The 18,521-nt window shown below is 39.5% G+C and overlaps 1 long non-coding RNA gene across 1 annotated transcript in view; it reads right to left on the bottom strand.

Moving 5' to 3' along the window:
- Positions 1-5,629: 5,629 nt before the first annotated feature.
- The window catches only part of LOC102458040 (uncharacterized), an 80,872-nt gene continuing 67,980 nt past the window's right edge, over positions 5,630-18,521 (bottom strand). The window contains exons 2-4 of the long non-coding RNA XR_331993.4: positions 7,130-7,288; positions 6,156-6,288; positions 5,630-5,921 (exon numbers count right to left, since the gene is read on the bottom strand). This is a non-coding gene — a long non-coding RNA (uncharacterized LOC102458040). The remainder of the gene's footprint in view (positions 5,922-6,155; positions 6,289-7,129; positions 7,289-18,521) is intronic.

The raw sequence follows: 18,521 nt of genomic DNA, 5'->3' as shown, positions 1-18,521 counted from the left end.
ATACTGTGGGAGACCATATCAAACCATTGCTAAAGTCAAGGTATATCATGTCAACCACTCTCCGCATATCAACAGAGCCAGTTATCTCATCACAGAATGCAATTAGGTTGGCCAGACATGTCTTCCCTAGGTGAATCTGCATTTCCCTGGATTTGTCTTCCCCTTTTTTCCAATTATCCTGGATCTCTCCCAATTGCCGCAGGTGTTCAAAGATAATGGTCAGTAGCTCTGAAATCACATCAGAAACTCTCTCCGAACCCTTGGATGCATTAGATCTGGTCCCATGGACTTGTGCATGTCCAGCTTTTTTAAATAGTCCTTAGCCTGTTCTTTCACTACTAAGGGCTGCTCACCTCTTTACCATGCTGTGCTGCCCGGTGCAGCAGTCTGGGAGCTGACCTGGGCTATGTGTAGACTTCAGGTTTCTTTCGGAAGAAGCTTTTTTCAGAAGAGATCTTCCAAAAGAGAAAAACATCTTCCGAAAGCGCATTGAAAAAGCGATCTGCTTATTCGAAAGATAGCGTCCACAATGAAGGGAAGCTATCTCACTTTTAAACTGTGATTACTATGCACAAAGTAGCCACCAAGGCACCTGTGCTTTTTCCTCTTCTTTCAAAAGAACACCCTCTTACCTGTCCCCATACACCTTCTTCCAAAAGAGCTTTCAGAAAAAGGCTTCTTCTTCATAGAAAGAGGTTTACCAATGTTGGAAAACCCCTCTGTTCTTTCAATTTATTTTTTCAAAAGAACGCAATTGCAGTGTGGACATAAGTGAATTTTTTTTTCAGAAAAATGACTGTTTTTCCAAAAAATCTCTGTAGTGTAGACATAGGCAAGAAAAGACTGAGGCAAGAAAATCAATGAGTACTTCAGCCTTTTCCACATCATTTATCTAGGTTGCCTTTCCTGAACAGCTTCTTGTTCCTAACATACCTACAGAAACCCTTATTATTACTATTCACATTCCTCGCTAGATGCAATTCCTCACTAGCTGCAACTCCAAATTGCACTTTGGCCTTCCTGATAACAACCCTGCATGCTTTAGCAATGTTTTTATATTCCTCCCTAATCATCCATTCAAATTTCCTTTTTGTGTTTTCAGATCACCAAAGATTCTTTTGTTAAGCCAAGCTGGTCATTTGCTATTCTGCATATTATTTGCTATTCTGCACATTTGGATGGTTTGTTCCTGTGCCCTCAATAAGGCTTCTTTAAAATACATCCATCTCTCCTGGTCTCCTTTCCCCCTCAGATTAGACTCCCAGGGGAACCTTGCCCATCAGTTCCCTGAGAAAGTCAAAGTCTGTTTTTCTGAAGTCCAGAGTCCATATTCTGCTGCTCTCCTTTCTTCTTGCAGTCAGGATTCTGAACTCAGTCATCTCTTGGTCACTGCTTCCCAGGTTGCACCTACTGCTACATCTCCTTCCATTTCTTCCCTGTTTCTGACCTGCAGGTCAAGAGGAGCATGACCCCTTTTTTTTTCATCCATCACTTGCACCAAGAAGCTGTCCTCAACACTCTGCAAAAACTTCTTGGATTGTCCCTATACTGCTGTATTACTCTCCCAACAGATGCCAAGATGATTGAACTCATCCATGAGAACCGGGGCCTGTGATCTGGAAACTTCTGTTAGTTGTCTAAAGAAGGTCTCATCTACCTCATCCTGGTGAGGTGGAATATAGCAGTCTCCCACCATGATATCACCCGTGTTGTTCTCATTCCTAAACTTAACCCAAAGATTCTCAACAGGCTTTTCTCCAGTTTCATATTGGATCTCTGAACAATCATAGTGCTTTTTTACATATAATACAACTCCTCCAACTTTTCTCCCCCCCCCCCCCCCCCGTCCTTCCCAAATAATTTATATCCATCCATGGCAATGCTCCTGTCATGTGAGTTACCCCACCAAGTCTCAGTTAGTCCAATAACATCATAGCTCCTTGATTGTGCCAGGACATCCATTTCTTCCTGTTTGTTTATCAGATTTCTTGCATTCCTGAACAGACACCTAAGAAAACCAGCTGATTGCCCTACTTTCTCAGTATGAATCAGGAGACTTCTCCTGTTGTTCCCTCTGTACCATCACACCCTTCTCTTTGTGTTTCCTCCCAGCATCTCATGTCCCCACTTACCTCAGGGCTTTGATTACCATTACCTCATGAACCTAGTTTAAAGTTCTCTTTATGAGGTTAGCAAGCCTGCCTGTGAAGATGCTCTGGCCTAACTTAGTAAAGTAGATCCCATCTGTTCCTAGAAATCCTTCTTTCTGGAACAACAGCCCATTCTCAGAGAATCCAAAGCCTTTCTGACACCATCTGCACAACCATGCATTTATCTTCACAGTTTGATGGCCCCTACCTGCAACTTTTTCTTCATCCGGTGCATGGATTCATGCAACTTGCACCTCAAACTATTTTATCCTTCTTCCCAGAACCATTTAGGCTGCAGTGGCCTGCGCAAGATCATTCTTGGCAGTATCATTGGTGTCCATGTGGAGAAGTAGGAAGGGGTAATGGCTTGATCAGTCTCAGCAGACACTATCACATCTTGAATTCTAGCTCCAGACAGACAGCACACTTTGAGTTTCCTGGTCTGGATGGCAGATGGATGACTCCATTCCCCTTAGGAGGGAGTCCCTGACCACTGTCACTCCTATCTCCTCCTCTTGGGTGTGGCAGTAGTGGCCTCTCACTCATAGGACAAGGCATCCCATGTCTTGCAATTGATAGAGTCTCTTTCTATTCCCTTCCTTCAAAAATTTTTTTCCAAATCATTCTCTGACATAGGACCTGTGCACAGATCCTGAAAATGATTTCTTACCTCTATCTGCATTGGGAGTACATGAGTTCTTGTTTTTCTTCTTCTGGAGATCACTAACTAAGGGTTAGTTCAACTTACCATTTAACTGCCGCATGTAGCCGTGGGCAGTTAGTCCGGACTAGTGGCATTTAAAAATGGCGACCGGACAGAAACATGCAAATAAATCCCGGGATATTTAAATCCCAGGCTTCATTTGCAAGTTCGAATGTCTACATTAGCCTCCCTAGTTCGAACTAGGGGGCTAGTGTACACATACCTAAGGTGCTGCAGTACGATTCACTGTTTTTGTTTGTTTTTAGTTTTTTCAGTTAGGGTACATCTACACTTGCTCTCTAGTTTGAGCTAGGGATGCAAATGTAGCTGACCAAAATTGCTAATGAAGCGGGGATTTAAATATCCCATGCTTCATTAGCATAACCTCGCCCACGCATTATTCCTCTCAACAGCTGATTTGAACCTGGAAGTGCGCTCCGGGACACATTAGTTTGAATCAAACCCCTTGGTTCAAACTAATGTTACTACTCTTTGAGGAATAATGCACAGGTTATGCTAATGAAGCGCAGGATATTTAAATCCCTGCTTCATTAGCAATTTTGGTCAGCTACATTTGCATCCCTAGTTCAAACTAGGGAGCAAGTATAGACGTACCCCTAGAGACTAACACGGCTACCCCTCTGAGATTTATCCTGAGGAAGTTCTTGCGGACTTTAAGATCATATCTCTTCTGTCTCAGAAGTACAGACCAACAATATGAACAGTACAGGACATTTCCTCTATATAATTTCCAATCATGTTTTATCTCAGAAATCTTTGCCTTAACAATTACTTTTAATAATAATAGTGAGCATTTAGATCAGTGTTTCTTAAACGTTTTACGACCAAAGAACACCAAACAATATTTTTTTTTTTATGGGGACACTAAGGGGAAAAAAAAGCCCCCAGGTAAATGTTGTTGAGAAAAAAAACAAAAACAAAAAAAAGGAGGCTTTTCCCTTTAAGGGCAGCTATTCTGAATTCTGTTCTCTTCGCGGCACACCTCCAACTGCCTCGCAGCACACCAGAGTGCCATGGAACACACTTTAAGAAACACTGATTTAGATAATATTTTCCATCTTCAAAGTACTCTGAAGACATTCATTGTTTAATTCTTGGACCCATGAAGTACAAGCAGTTTTGTCGAATTTCACTGACAGGCAAATCAAAGGGAGTGGGAGTTTAAGTAATTTACCCAAGAACATTCTATGAAATCAGTACTAGAAGTAGGATTAGAACTCAGAAATATGTAAATTGTGTTTCCGTGGTCCTAAAGAGTAACCTGAATCTTTAAATTTTTAGCTGGAGGCCATTACTTATTGTTTTACCATTTTCAGACAATGTGAATAATCCTGTTCTTTCATTTATATGATTTTCTCTGAAGATATTTATATCAGGGATGTAATAGTGTAGTCGATTAACTGATAGATAAAAGCTGATCAAAAGACTACATGCATTTCCCCCTCTCCCTCCGTGCCTTGACAGTAAATTTTTTAGCAGACTAGCCAGCAGTCCGGCTTAGTCCCCAGTTTTCACTGGGTCCAGGACCTAGCCCTGCTGCAGCTCTGCTGTTAAAGTTAGAGCCAGAAAGGTGGGCAGCCCAGCTCAGTTCTAGCTCATGCTGGGTTCCAGAGCTCAGACACACACACACATACAAACCCCGGACAGGAGCTGCTGCTACCCTGCACTGCTGCCTCTGTATCAGAAGTAGCAGCGCAGAGTGGCAGGCAGCCGGTCCACGAAGGGAGCTGGTTTTTAAACTGGCTCCCCTCATGGATAAGCTCTTGCCTGGCACCCCACACTGCTGCTTCTTGTGCACAGCAACAGCACAAAGTGGCAGGGTGATACTTGGGAGTGGGGATGTATTTGTAGAATGTCGAGTAACCGATAAAAATTCATGAGGTTAATTGACTATTCAATTAACTGATATTTAACATCCCTAATTTATATAGTGTAATTATGTTCTTCCTAATCTCTTGTCTTCCAGACTTCATAAATTGAGTCCCTTTAAGAATCTTTGCATATGTCATGTTTCCCTGACCTTATCGCTGTCTACTTGCTATTTCTCTTAATTTTCATAAGATTTTCAATATTCTTAATTGAAAGCAATGACGAAAACTGTGTAAAGAATTGTAATAAGAATGGCTGGGCCTGGTATCTGAGCTGAGGTAGATAAAAATTTGAGAGCCTTCTGGATTAGCAATTTCCTCAGAAAAAGGTCTCTTCCTCGAGGATAAATTTAGCTACTTGAAATGCTAGAAATAATGACACAAAATCTGCCATGATTCAGACCCTATACAATCCTTTTAAAGGCATTGGGACAACTAAGAATTTAGTCCTATGGCAGTTTCATGTGCACCTTTAAGTGGAGAATATAGCCCAGTAAAAAATTTTTTGGTTTTTTTTTGGGGGGGGGGGAGGGAGGATAACAGTAGAGGTTCAGTTGTTTACTAATAGGTTTATTTCAAAAACTTCAAAATGACAATCTTGCTTGTGTACTGATTAGTGAAACCACAGATAATGTAAAAGGAGAAAACAGCTCTTTCATTAAATAAAGCTCTCTCGTGCATTTGTGTCAGCAGAATTCACAAATGGCTACCTCTCTTGTTTCCAGTGAAGTGATAATATTTTCCCTCATGTCTGCTTTCTCCTCTCTACTTATTCTTGATATAAAATTCAACAGGGGAGGTTAGGAAAACATTTTGCTTGTTTTATTCATTTTGCATGAATATCAGCAAATGAAAAACAAAGCTCACATAATTTACTACTTATTCCAAACACCGGTACTGCTCATTATAGTCACATATCACATAGCAAAGCACAACTTGGAAAAGTAAAAAAAATGAACTCACAAGTATTATTTCTTCCCTTATGATGTTTCTCATAATAAAATCATCAATTTCTCCTTTAATTTATCCTCACTCATGATGGAGTCTATTCATATTCTAGTATTAAAAGTACATTGCAAAGTTGAACACTGAAGAGATAAGAATTCCCAGCTTTGTTGTTGCTTGTCCAATCTTAATTCAGCATTCTTGTGCCTCCAACATGTTCACTGAGGCAGAAGTCTGTGGAAAAAAGCATTTTGCAATTGTGTAACTAAAGATAATAAAATAATAAAATAATAATAATAATAATGACTGGTTATTAGCACCTTACATCCCATAGCACTTTAAAATATTGTCCAGAATCCTTTTTATTCCAGGAGGTATTCTGATACACAAAATTTATTTGGTGTAAACAATAGACTAATAGACAGATTTTTTACAGATATGATATGGGGAATAGTGCTTACTTCCCACCTTGTAGTAATTCAGCTGTGCTGACAGGTGATTAGGGACAGAAAAAACACTCTCCTACTCAGAAGGCCAAGCATTGGTCCTACAGACTCAGCAGTTGTTTCCACCCAAATTAGCAAATTCTCTGCATCTCATTCTAGATTTAAAAATAAAAATAAAAAGCTTCTAAGAGCTGGGAGCCTAGAACACCTTAAAGAGGTAAAATCCAAAGGCACATTCTGTTCTTTCTCTGACCATTTTCCTGCCTTTCAACAGGGAACTTGAGTCTTTCTGACAATGACATCAACCAGTGGTATGACTGTTGTGGCTGTGTTATTTTTGAATATGGTTTCCCATGCCTGTATTACAAACATCACATATGGGCAAGCCAAATGCTTTTATTGACTTAGTGGTTACAAACAGCTTTAGACAATAGTTATATTGCTATCAGGCACATTGTGATATGAATAAAGTCTGCATCTCATGAGAAATGAAGGAGGAAAACATTCACTTGAGCTTTTTCATCTTCCTCTATGCCTCTGTTTTCTAAAAAGTAGCCAGCTTCACATAATATTGTGCATCAGTCTCCAGTTCACATTCGTCTCATGAAAAATCATGTTGCTCACCTGCATTTTGCTCAATTTGAACAGAAATAAATTCTAGCAGTAACAAAATATTCTCAACAGTCAGTCTTCTGGATTCTCTGAAAATACTATGTTCTCAGAACCATCCCACATTCTGAGTGCTCAAATCTGTCTAAGCCATGACACCTGCTCAAGGTTCAAGATCTACAACTGGAACCTCTATATTTACATTACAGATGCTCAGCTGGTGTAACTTGCTGTTACTCCCTTGATTTCAGTTGAGCAATGCAAATTTATACCAGCTTAAAAATATGGTGCATTGTCTCCAACTCCTGTGCTTGTGGCATATAATGCTAGTTCCAAATAAATTCTTAGTGCAAAAATAAATTTCCCTTTTTTTACTGTGCTTATTACCTGGTTTGCATAAACATTCATCATGATCTCCTTCTTGGCTTCTCAGTCCAAAAGTGTAAAAACAAACAGATGGCAAATAAAAATGCTTAAAGGTTCTTTGAAATAGAACTGTTGCATCCAAAAAGAAACATTTCCCAAGGTCACCTACATTCTATAATGCTGAAGAGGAGAGAAGAAAGATCTTTAATGTTCTCAGTGACTAATCACTGTCAGTACTGCCACTCAACTTTTAAAAAAAAATTTCAGCTCAGTAATGCTATGACCAAGTTGGACTAAATCACGTATTTTGGACTGTGATTGCTATACCTGGTTTTGTACTGTTTTTTATGTAAGGGCCGGGAGAAGGTATTTGTGGTTTAAGTATTTGTGTGGGTTATTCTCTGTTTTGTGTTAGGCAACTGATGAAGATTTTGAAGTCTAGGAGAATCTTTACGGTTGAGGCACTGAGAAAAATTTTCAAAAGTGCCTAAAGTGAGCCTATGTCCTTCAAACATGGGACTTAAACGATTTTGAAAAATTTACCCATTAAGAAAGGTATTCTGTGATGCACCTCTGGGAGCTGATGTTATGACATCCTCCCTTAGCTCTACTGTCTTACATTCTTAGAGTATGTCTAAACTGCAATTAAAACCCACAGTTTCCCTTTGCCAGCTGACTCACATTAAGGGGCAGATATTTGGGCTAAGCTGCTGCTGAGCTCGGGAAGCTTTCCACCTATGAAGGTACTAGAGTGCAGGTTTCTGCATTAAACAGCCCCTTGTCCTGAGCCTTGCAAGCCCAAGTATGATGTCACAAACCAGCCACAAGTTTTTAACATAACCACAGAGACATACTCACAAAGAATATGTCTAAATGATCCTTCACTGAGCTGCAGAGGTTTTATAGTCCTTTTACATGGCTACAGCCCTTATACCTGGCATCACAGGCAGCCTGGCTCCCCTCGTGCCTTCTCTTCTACCCCCTCAGCCTTGCAGGATCTCAAAGCATACCCACTGTGGCCCATGACCCAGCACTTCTCAACTGCGGGGGAGGGAGGCAAGGCCCCAGCCCTGATGTGCCACAACCCCTGGGTGGCAAGGCCACTGTGCTCACAGCCCCAGGGCTCTGGACCCCATAGCACTGGGCAAGCAACATGTCCAAACCCAATTCCCTGTGGGTAGTAGACTGGCCTGGGGAAGGGGCCACCATAGGCTGTTTGGGCTGCTCAGCTCCCTCTGCCTACAATACCCAGCACCCATACTATTCTACCACAGTGTTAAGCCACAGTGACACTTTTTTGGTTCTCTTACTGTGTTTTTTAATTTGGGGTATACATTTAAGTTGGGCCTCTATTATGGTGTCTTTGAGAAATTTCCATGCAGCTTGCAGAGATTTTACTTTAGTCAATGTACCTTTTAATTTCTGTTTAACTAACTTCCTCATTTTTGTGTAGTTCCCTTCTCTGAAATTAAATGCCACAGTGTTGGGCTGCTGAGGTGATTTTCCCATCACAGGAATGTTAAATTTTATTACATTATGGTCACTATTTCCAAGTGATCAAGTTATATTTACCTCTTGAACCAGATCCTGCGCTCCACTTAAGACTAAATCAAGAATTTCCACTCTGCTTGTGGGTTCCAGAACCAGTCATTTAAGGTATCCAGAAATTTAATATCTGCATCCTGTCCTGAGGTGACGTGTATCCAGACAATATGGGGATAGTTGAAATCCCCCACTATATTATCAATAATTTTTAATTTGATAGCCTTTCTAATCTCCCTCAGTATTTCATAGTCACTACTACTGTCCTGATCAGATGGTTGATAATATATCCCTACAGCTATATTCTTATTATTGGAGCATGGAATTACTATCCAAGAGATTCTTTGGAACATTTTGGCTCATTTGAGATTTTTATTTCATTTGATTCTACATTTTCTTTCACGTATAGTCACATTTTGTCACTTGTGGTACTCAGACATGGCATCTGGGACCAATGTCCCTCTAATGTCCCAGTCATTACAAAAAAGCGAAGATGTTATGATGGATAAGGAATAGCATAGTGAATAATACAAAACTATAACGATAATATAAACAAATGCTGAAGTTTCCTCTGGAATGTCATGTGAAATACTCATCACTAGATTTCAGAAAGAATATTGTAGAATTAGAGAAAGTGTGTCAGATAAGAGAGATGAAAATGATCAAGGATAAGGGAAAACATGAGCAAAGATATGAGAAAATGGAATTTTCTTACCTTATGAAGGAGACAAATAATAGGGGGCCATGATAAAAGTACATACAAGAATGAAGGGTAAAAAGATGATAAAGAGAATCAAAGTTCCCAATCTATTTCAGAATGCACAAAAATGTGGGAATTCTTTTAAATCAATAAAAGGAAATAATTTTTCATTCAAAGTTAAATTAGACTCTGGAACTCTGTCACAGAATGTTATTAAGCTCAAAAACTTAAAAAGTTTTAAATGGTGTCATTAATGATGATAACAAATTTGAAAGGGATATTACACTGCATGCTCCTGTGCTTACGCCAATCTTTATTATTAACCACTAGAGATCAGGATGAGACCTAATAGGATGCAAGTATCTGTCTTCCACAAAGAACTTGCACTTTCCTCCAAAGCCTTGGGTACTGGCTATGGTCAAAACAAGCAAACTGGACTACATGGACCTTTGGTCCATCCAATATGACAATTCCTAAGAGAGAAACATAAAATGAGGAGAAAAGAGATAATACAACATTTTTCACATTGAGCATCAATAAATGATCAAACTGATACCTGGGAAATACCCCTTTTATTTGAAACTTGTACCATGTGGAATCCCACTGAGGCGGACTAGATTTTTGGATTAAAAGTGGTATACAGTATAGTATGACTTTACTTTTTCATCTTTGTTCATGCATTTGGTTTTGCACAGGAATTTCCACCATATGCTTCACCTCCCCTTCTCTCTTCTTTGATTAAATGTTTTCCTAAGAATTCCCAAAGTAGCCTGCTGAGTAGTTAAGTAAATTGCAATGCATGCCACATCTTTATGGCCCAGACCTAGATATACATAGCAGATATTGCTTGTTTCATTGTTTTTATGGCAATATAGCCATTGAATAAAAAACAAAGGGATATCTTTCAGTGGGAAAAGGAAACATTTATAACCTCAGTTTCAAAACTTATAGCCTAATAAATATGAAGCATAGGAGAATAAAGTGTCAAGAATTCCACACTCATTTGCTGATATTACAGTAGCTCTATGATATACAAGGCTAACCAGACTGTTGATAACAATATTTCTGTAGTCCCCTGCATACTTTTGTCTACTGTGAATCACTTTAATAAAATGTAAATTTAAAGTCTAACTCCCCCATTTCTGGCACATTATTCTTGTGTTTCCATATGTTAACTTTAACATTGTATCTCCTCTTCCATAAAAATATTAATTGCTCATCAATGTTCCTCTTTAGCTCAGCTCTTTTACTTTGTTGTCATTTGTGGAATTTATTCTGTTTATATAGTCCAAAATTATTTCTGAAATAAAAAAATTAAACACAAAATGGGTCTAAATTCACTGATTTTCCAATGTGACTGCAAACTATTTGTTCAATATAATTCCCATTTGATGACTAGTGATTAGGAACAACTACCAAGAACATTTTCAAAATTGTGTAGAGTCATATTAACTTTAATGGTGTCATAAACTATAATTCTTTGGGATTTGTATGCTGTATCGTGGTTATAATATATACCATCTGTATCTTATTCATCCTGAATTACAGTTTATGTTTTAAAATAACAAGAGAGAAGTACTCTTGTATAGTAAGATATATTTTATGCTCTAATTTTTAAAAGTGCAGTCTTGACTATCTTTCAAAGAAATAGAAGTGGCTGGAAGAAAATGGCCATGTGACTGGATTTTTTCATTTGAACAGTTTTAAAGCCCATTAAGAACTATAGTAAAACTGTCCTACTTTGCATCTCTTTGTTGGAGTATAATCACAATCGGTCTTGCATTAACATGTAAGTGGGTACAACATCACCTATTCTGACCTACTTCTCTGAATGCGGGTGTTGTAGCCTGATTTTTTTTTCTTAATGGAATACTATAAGGCTTTGATTTTAAAATACATATATAGAATATTCTGTAAACATTTTTCATTTAAAAAAATGGAAGGGTGAGAGTAAAAAAATGCAATTTTAAACATGGAATTCTGTGTAGTCCAAGTTGTACAAAAGCATTTACATCCACCACCACTACCAACCTTTCCCTGTTCTACAGCATATGAAATTAAACACATTCTCCCTAAGCTGCAATTTGTTATTCAAGCTCTCCATTTACTTAGTATATTCAGATACTTAGTTAATTATTTATTTCTGGCTCTTTTTTAAAATAAAACCAAGTTTTTGAAGGCTAGTTGTAGGGGTTTATTGTTTGCTTTTCTCTTCTTTAAGAAATTAAAACTTGCCATTGCACTACCACAAAAGGAGAATGCTTCTTTTGAATATAGTAGAGATGCTAATGTTCTTAAGTGGCTATTGTGCATATACTGAACTTTGCAACATGTTTTATTAAATTTCTTATCTAACTCCAAAATAAAGCTTACCATTGGATAAACATCTGAGCTTCAGAGCCTCTTTCTAAATTATAAGGTCAATTTACCAATGACAGGGTGCTGATCCATTCGGAGTGTTAATTACGATATGTGTATTAAAACATATCAAATGAATATGGCACGTGTTAAATGTGTAAGCAGGGGCTGAACTACTGCTTGCTGTCAGCCAGCTAAAAGAAGGGAGCTGCTCTGGGGGTGGGGATGCTCACTCCAATTGTTTAGCACTGCAAGATAATTAACTGTTAACTGTTGATATGTAAAAACAGCTCATGCCAGGAGGGGGAAGGAATCCGAGGTGTGGTTATGTAAATCCAACTCAGCCAGGGCTGATGGAGGATCAGTGTTGGAATGGAATGTGATATATTGTAAATAATTTCAGGCTGTTGTGAGGGGTCACAAATCATGCTACCCCTAAATGTGGGAACTGTAAAACATGAGACCAGTGCTTGCAGGACAGACACCACCATCACTGGAACAAGCCTCCCCCCTTCCAGAGTTGAGTGAATGGAGCTGGGCGGGGGAGGAGAGGGCTAAAGGGCTTGAGTCAGCCTGCTTCATGCCTGCCAGGTGTGAGCTGTAAGACTGGCCCAACCTGCCTCTTTCCCCCTTTTGTTATAAGGACAGACCTGAAGCAAACTCCATGAGGAGTCTTTTTGTTGCTAGTCCAGTGGAAGCTGGAATCTTTTGCCAGTCTAGGTGATGGCTTAAGAGTTGAAATCACTAAGAGCTGAAATCACTGATTTGGCCGGGAGCCAGACCCACTGCAGCCAGCGGAGTGGCTGGTGGGAATGACTGGCGGGTGGCCTGTAGGAGCAGTGGCAGGCGACCAGTGGAGCAGCCGGTGGGAACGGCGGGCATCCAGTAGGAGCAGTGGCAGGTGACCAATGGAATGACCAGTGGAGTGGAACAAGACAGCTGTTGGAGCATGGCGGAGTGGTTCGTGGTAAAGGCTGCAGCAGAACCGTACAGAGAGGTGGCACCATCGGCCGCCTTTTCTCTGTTTCATTAAATGCTTCTTTCTACACTCAGAGTCTGTGCTTGCAAGTGGGGAAGCATTGCCTCTCAGAAGCACCCATGGGTGTGTGAATTTCCCAGGTTACTGGGTGGGGGCTTGAGCCGGTGCTGTGTGAGATGGGCCCCAAGATATAGCAACCCAGCCCTGGTTGCTGCCGGACCTACCCGGCAGAAGGGTTACAAATGAATTAAAGATGGCCTATTGATAGATCTCAAAATGTAATCAGGAATATATAATTGAATTGGTTTGTTTCTAACAGAGTTCTACAGGGACTTGTTCTTGGTCTTGTAGTATTTAACATTTTTATCAATGATCTGGAAAAGAAAACATAAAATTCCCATTTGATAAAGACTGCAAATGACACCAAAATTGGGGGTGTGGTAAAAAATGAGAAGGATGGGTAATTGATACAGAGCAATTTTAAATTAGTTGGTAAACAAAGTGTTTTATTGGTTAAATACTTATAGAAACAAAGAATGTAGGCAAGACTCATACAACGTGGAGCTCTATTCTGGAAAGCAGTGACTCAGAAAAAGATCATAACAAATAACCTGTTGAACACAAACAGCCGGGTAAATTCTGTACCTAAAAGGCTACGTTCAATATTTGAATGCATACACAGGGGCATGTCAGGTAAGAATAGCAAAGTTACTTTGTTTCTATATTTGGCCCTGGTGAGACCACTATTAAAATTCTGTAGCTAGTTCTGTTGTCCACAAGTCAAGAAAAATGATAATTTAGAGGGGGTTTACAGAGGACCCAAACAAGGATTAAAGGATAGAAAATCTGCCTTATGTTGATAAACTAAAAGTGCTCAATCTATTTAGCTCAACAAAAAATAAAGTTTAAGCAATGACCTGATTATTGTTTACAATTACCAACCTGGGTAACAAATATTTGATAGTGGATTCTTCAATCTAGCAAAGAAAGGCATAACGTGAGCATATGGCTGGACATTGAAGCTAGACCAAATCAGACTGGAAAGAAGCATAAATGATTAACCAAGAGGATAACTAACCATTTGAACAATTTATCAGTGTGTATGGTGGATTCTTCATCACTGGCAATTTTAAAATCAAGATTGCTGTTGTTCTAAAAGACAGGTTCTAGAATAGTGGTTTTCAAACTTTTTTTCTCATGAACCAGTTGAAGAAAATTGTTGATACCCACAGCCCAACATAATTTGACTAGAGTATGGGCTCTGGGGTGAGGCTGAGAGGTTTAGGGAATAAGAGGGGGCTCAGCTTTGGAGGGGGGTCAAATCTGGGACAGGAGGGGCTTCCCTTGAGCCTAAAGCAGGCTTCTTCCTCTCTTGGCACCACAGACCATGCTGCTCCTCTGAAGCAGCCTGCAGAAGATTCCCAGCCAATGGGAGTATGGAGCTAGTCCTCGAGGCAGAGGCAGTGCATGGTTCACTATGTGCGCTCTCTCCCTTCCCCACACCAGTAGCCAGGCCAGCTGCCAGCCACTTCTATGGCCCAGCGTAGTCTGTGGTGCTATGACAGCCTACCCACTGGTCACCTGATTCTCCTGCAGCAACAAGATCCAGTGCCTGATATTCCACAACACAGAGTTTGAAAACCACTGTTCCAGAAAACATTTAAGATCAATTCTATGCCTTGTGTTATACCGAACTCCAGTCTAAATTATCACAGTGGTCTCTTATAGCCTTCAAATCAATGAGCCTATTGATTAAAGCATGTAGCTAATTGTTTGACTATACTCATGGTTCATTCTTAAGAATGTTAAGGAGACCAAATAATATTTGATCAAATTTATTGTCTACTGACAAAGCATTATAATACAATAAGGAGACATACAGACCCTCCTTCAGGAAGTAATCTCCCATTATGTTCATTTTCACAGAAGGTGTGATTCAAAGCTAGAGATTTCAGCTAGTAGCAGCCCTGGTATGGTTTTACAAATTACAAAGCCTTGTATACATTACTAAATCCAACCCATCAGTTTGTAAGAGTTCTTTAATCTCTGTTTATGAGATCATAGTCCAAAAAGAGTTGGGCATAGAGGTACATTCCCAGACTATGCCTGGACACAATATTTACATATCATGGCTTCTGATAGGCTTTCTAATGATAATGGTGATTTCAGCTTTCCAAAGGGTTATGGGGTACTTGTCATGGGTGATCAGAATTGTGAACAGAGCGTAATACCGTCAATTCACTTTTCCAGACATATATTTCATACAAACAGCCATATTGGATCTAGCCAATGATCCAGCTAACCAGTATCTTATCTCCAACAGTGGCCATTGCCAGATGCTTCAGATGGAATGAACAATTCCAGAACAGGACAATTAGTGAGTGTTGCATTCCTCTGTTGTCTAGTGCCAGCTTCTAGTAGTCAGAGCTTAGGGATAATGACAGCATAGGGCTGCATCCCTGGTCCTTTTGACTAATAGCAATTGATGGACCTGTCCTCTATGAACTTCCCTAATGTTGAACCAAGTTACACTTTTAGCATTCACAACATCTCCTGTCAATGAATTTTATAAGTTGAGTTTGCATTGCATAAAGAACTTCCTTATGTTTGTTTTAAATCTACTACCTACTAATTTGATTGAGTAACCCCATATAATTGTGTTATTATTGTGTTATGCACCTTCTTATTACCATTCATTACTTTATAGAACTCTTCCATAACACCCCTTAGTTATCTCTTTTCTAAGATGAACATACTCCAGCTTTTTAATTGGACCTCACAGGGAAGCCGTTTCATACCTTTAGTCATTTTTTATTCTATTTCTGATAACTTTTTAGGATTGTGACATTACAATATTTTCTGTCTTATTATCTATCCCATTCCTAATGGTTCCTTAACATTCTGTTAGCTTTTTTGACTGTCGCTATATATTAAACAGATGTTTTCATAGAACTGTCCATGATGACTCCAAACTCTCATTCTTGAATGGTAACAGCTAATTTAGATTATATAATTTGGATTATATTTTACAATGTATAACTTTACATTTATTTCATCATTGGATATTGTGTATGATACCCATTAATGTGGTGCATATTATGCCAAACATAACAACATGTTGGCAACCGGCTATGAGTCTGAGGGAATCTAAATAAGTCTAATGGGTGACATTTCACTCAATTGAAATCAATAGCAAAACTTCCATTTACTACAAAGGAGCCATTAAGTCTAAATTGGCATAACATGTATGTGGAAGTAATTAAAAAAAACCCCTTCACATTACACCTACTTTGTCTTCTCATTTTGGTCCACAGAATCACAGCAGTTATATATAGAAATTATCTATTGTTTCTCCTTTCTTGAATCAAATGCAGATTTTTTTTCTATAATGTATAAACTGATGTTTTTTCCCAGTCTATTTTTAAAAGTACTATGTATTGGGATTTTTACCATATCGCCTAAGAGTGACTTGCAGAGTCTAACAAGGGTGAGAATGAATGAAAATGAAAACATATGAGGAAAATCAAAATAGTAGTTATTTTGTTTAAGATACTACAGTGATAAGCTCAGTGTATAACTCTGTACAGTATACAAATAATGTAGAATATAGTTCAGAATCAGGAAATATTTCCTGATATTCAGCCTCACCCAATTCTAGTTTAACCCAATACACCTAGTTATGCCGTCTAATAACATCACCTAAATAATTTTCCTCCTGCTTTTGTATTTACACATTTTCAATATCTGTAGTCTTTTATTGTGTCCTTTCCTCAGCAAAGATTCATATATTTAGACCTTGAGTCAGCCCCCTGATATTTTTGTTGCTTTACTCTGAATACTATCCAATTTGTCAATACATTTCAAGTGATCTTATGACCAGAACTGAATGTAATATTTATTTAAACCAAACTTATCCTGGATATAACTCCATTGAATTTGGTGAAGTTACACCAGAGAGAATGTGGCTTCATATTCCTCTATCTGGACTGAAGAGGAAGGATCCCCAATATTACAGCTCTATTTTCACCACATAAGGAAAATAGCTTCACCATCACATAGGTATTTCATTTTATTCTGTACAACATGAAGCATATTTGCCATTTACCCTTTTTTTTCCTTCATAGTGAATAGTTTTAATTTTTCTGACAGCTTGATACTTTTTACTCTAAGGAATTAGTTACATATTCTTCATTTTCTCTGACAGCAGTTCATCATTCATTTCTCTCTCATACATGTTTCTTCTTTTTAAATGCTATCCCTGTGTGATGGGTATGCTATTAGTAAATTAATTGGGAATTGGATTGGCACAGAAACACTTTGGAATATTCAGGAGGTGTATGGTACTGCAACAAGATGATTTTGCCATATCCTGCTCCAGAAAAGAGCCATAGATAAGTCCTCCAGGAGGCTAGAGCAACTCTGGAGGAATAGGCCAATCAGGGGCCAGGAAAGTCTACAAAGGGACCTGCAAAACAGAGCAGCAGTTAGTGCATAGCAGAGCTCAAGCAGGCTGTCTGGAGAAGTGCCCCCAGGGCTGTGTCCAGACTCAGGGGGTTTTTCGGGAAAAGTAGCCTTTTCCTGAAAAAACTTCCCCTGCGTCCAGACTCAAGCCGCGTTCTTTCGAAATTATTTCGAAAGAACGCGGCTTTTCTTTCGATGGCGGTAAACCTCGTTTCACGAGGAAGAACGCCTTCTTTCGAAAGTTCCTCTTTCGAAAGAAGGCGTTCTTCAATGTAAATAGGGCTTCCTTGAAAGAGAGCATCCAGACTCGCTGGGTGCTCTCTTTCGAAAAAGCGGATTGCTCTTTCGAAAGATCCGCCTGCAGTCTAGACGCGATCTTTCGAAAGAGGCTCAGGAGGGGAAGCCCTGGAGGAACCACTGTCTCAGACTGGAGGAACAGACTAAGGGGAAGTAGACCTAACGGACAGACTAAAGGTATGTCTAGACTCGCTCACATCCAAGGAATGCATCTGATCTTCCAATTTTTTTTTCAGAAGAGCAGGCGCAGGTTTTTTTTTTTGGCATCCCTGTAAATCTCGTTTAACGAGAAAGAAGGGAGGTTCCAAAAATTGTTTTTTTCTGACATTTGGCCCAGTGTAGATGGGCCAAATGTTGGAAAAGTCTCTTCTGAAAAAAGAAGTGGAAAAAGCTATGCAAATTGCAGTTTGCAATTTGCATATCTTTTTCTGTAAGAACTGTGTAGTCTAGCCACAGCCGAAGAGAGACACTAGACAAGAGGGTACCAATATAGGCCCCTGTTAAAGGTGTAGCCTAAGGGCTTTGTATTTCATACAGAGTGTGAATCGATTAGAGGGCTGAGTAGCTACACGCGGCACGGACTAAGTAGTTCGGATTAGGCTTCCTATTCCGAACTACTGTTATTCCTCGTGACGGTAGTTCGGAATAGGAAGCCTAATCCGAACTACCTAGTCCTTGCCGCGTGTAGCCGTGGGGCATGGAGTCCGCACTAGCGGACACTTAAAAATGGCGGCGCCCGGCAATATGCAAATGAAGCCCGGGAAATTCAAATCTCGGGCTTCATTTACAACTCCGGTTGCCTACATTACCACCCTAGTTCGAACTAGGGTGATAGTGTAGACATACCCAAAGAAGGCTTTCTGACTCAGGGTATGTCTACACTACAGTGCTAATTCAAAATAAGCGAATTCGAAATAACGCAATTATACACAAAAACTAATTCGAAATAGCATTTTTCTAATTCAAAATAGCGTGTCCACGTTGAATGGACCCTGAATTGAAGGTAAGGCTGGCCAGAACCAGTGCCAGCAGGGCATCAGGGTCGGATTTAGTGTGTGGGTCTGCTGCCTCAGGCT

This window comes from Pelodiscus sinensis, chromosome 5 (genome assembly GCF_049634645.1).
Source record: "Pelodiscus sinensis isolate JC-2024 chromosome 5, ASM4963464v1, whole genome shotgun sequence".
In the NCBI taxonomy this organism is placed as follows: Eukaryota; Metazoa; Chordata; order Testudines; family Trionychidae; genus Pelodiscus; species Pelodiscus sinensis.
Note: the sequence above shows the minus strand (reverse complement) of the source record. Positions and strands in the feature narration are given on the sequence as shown.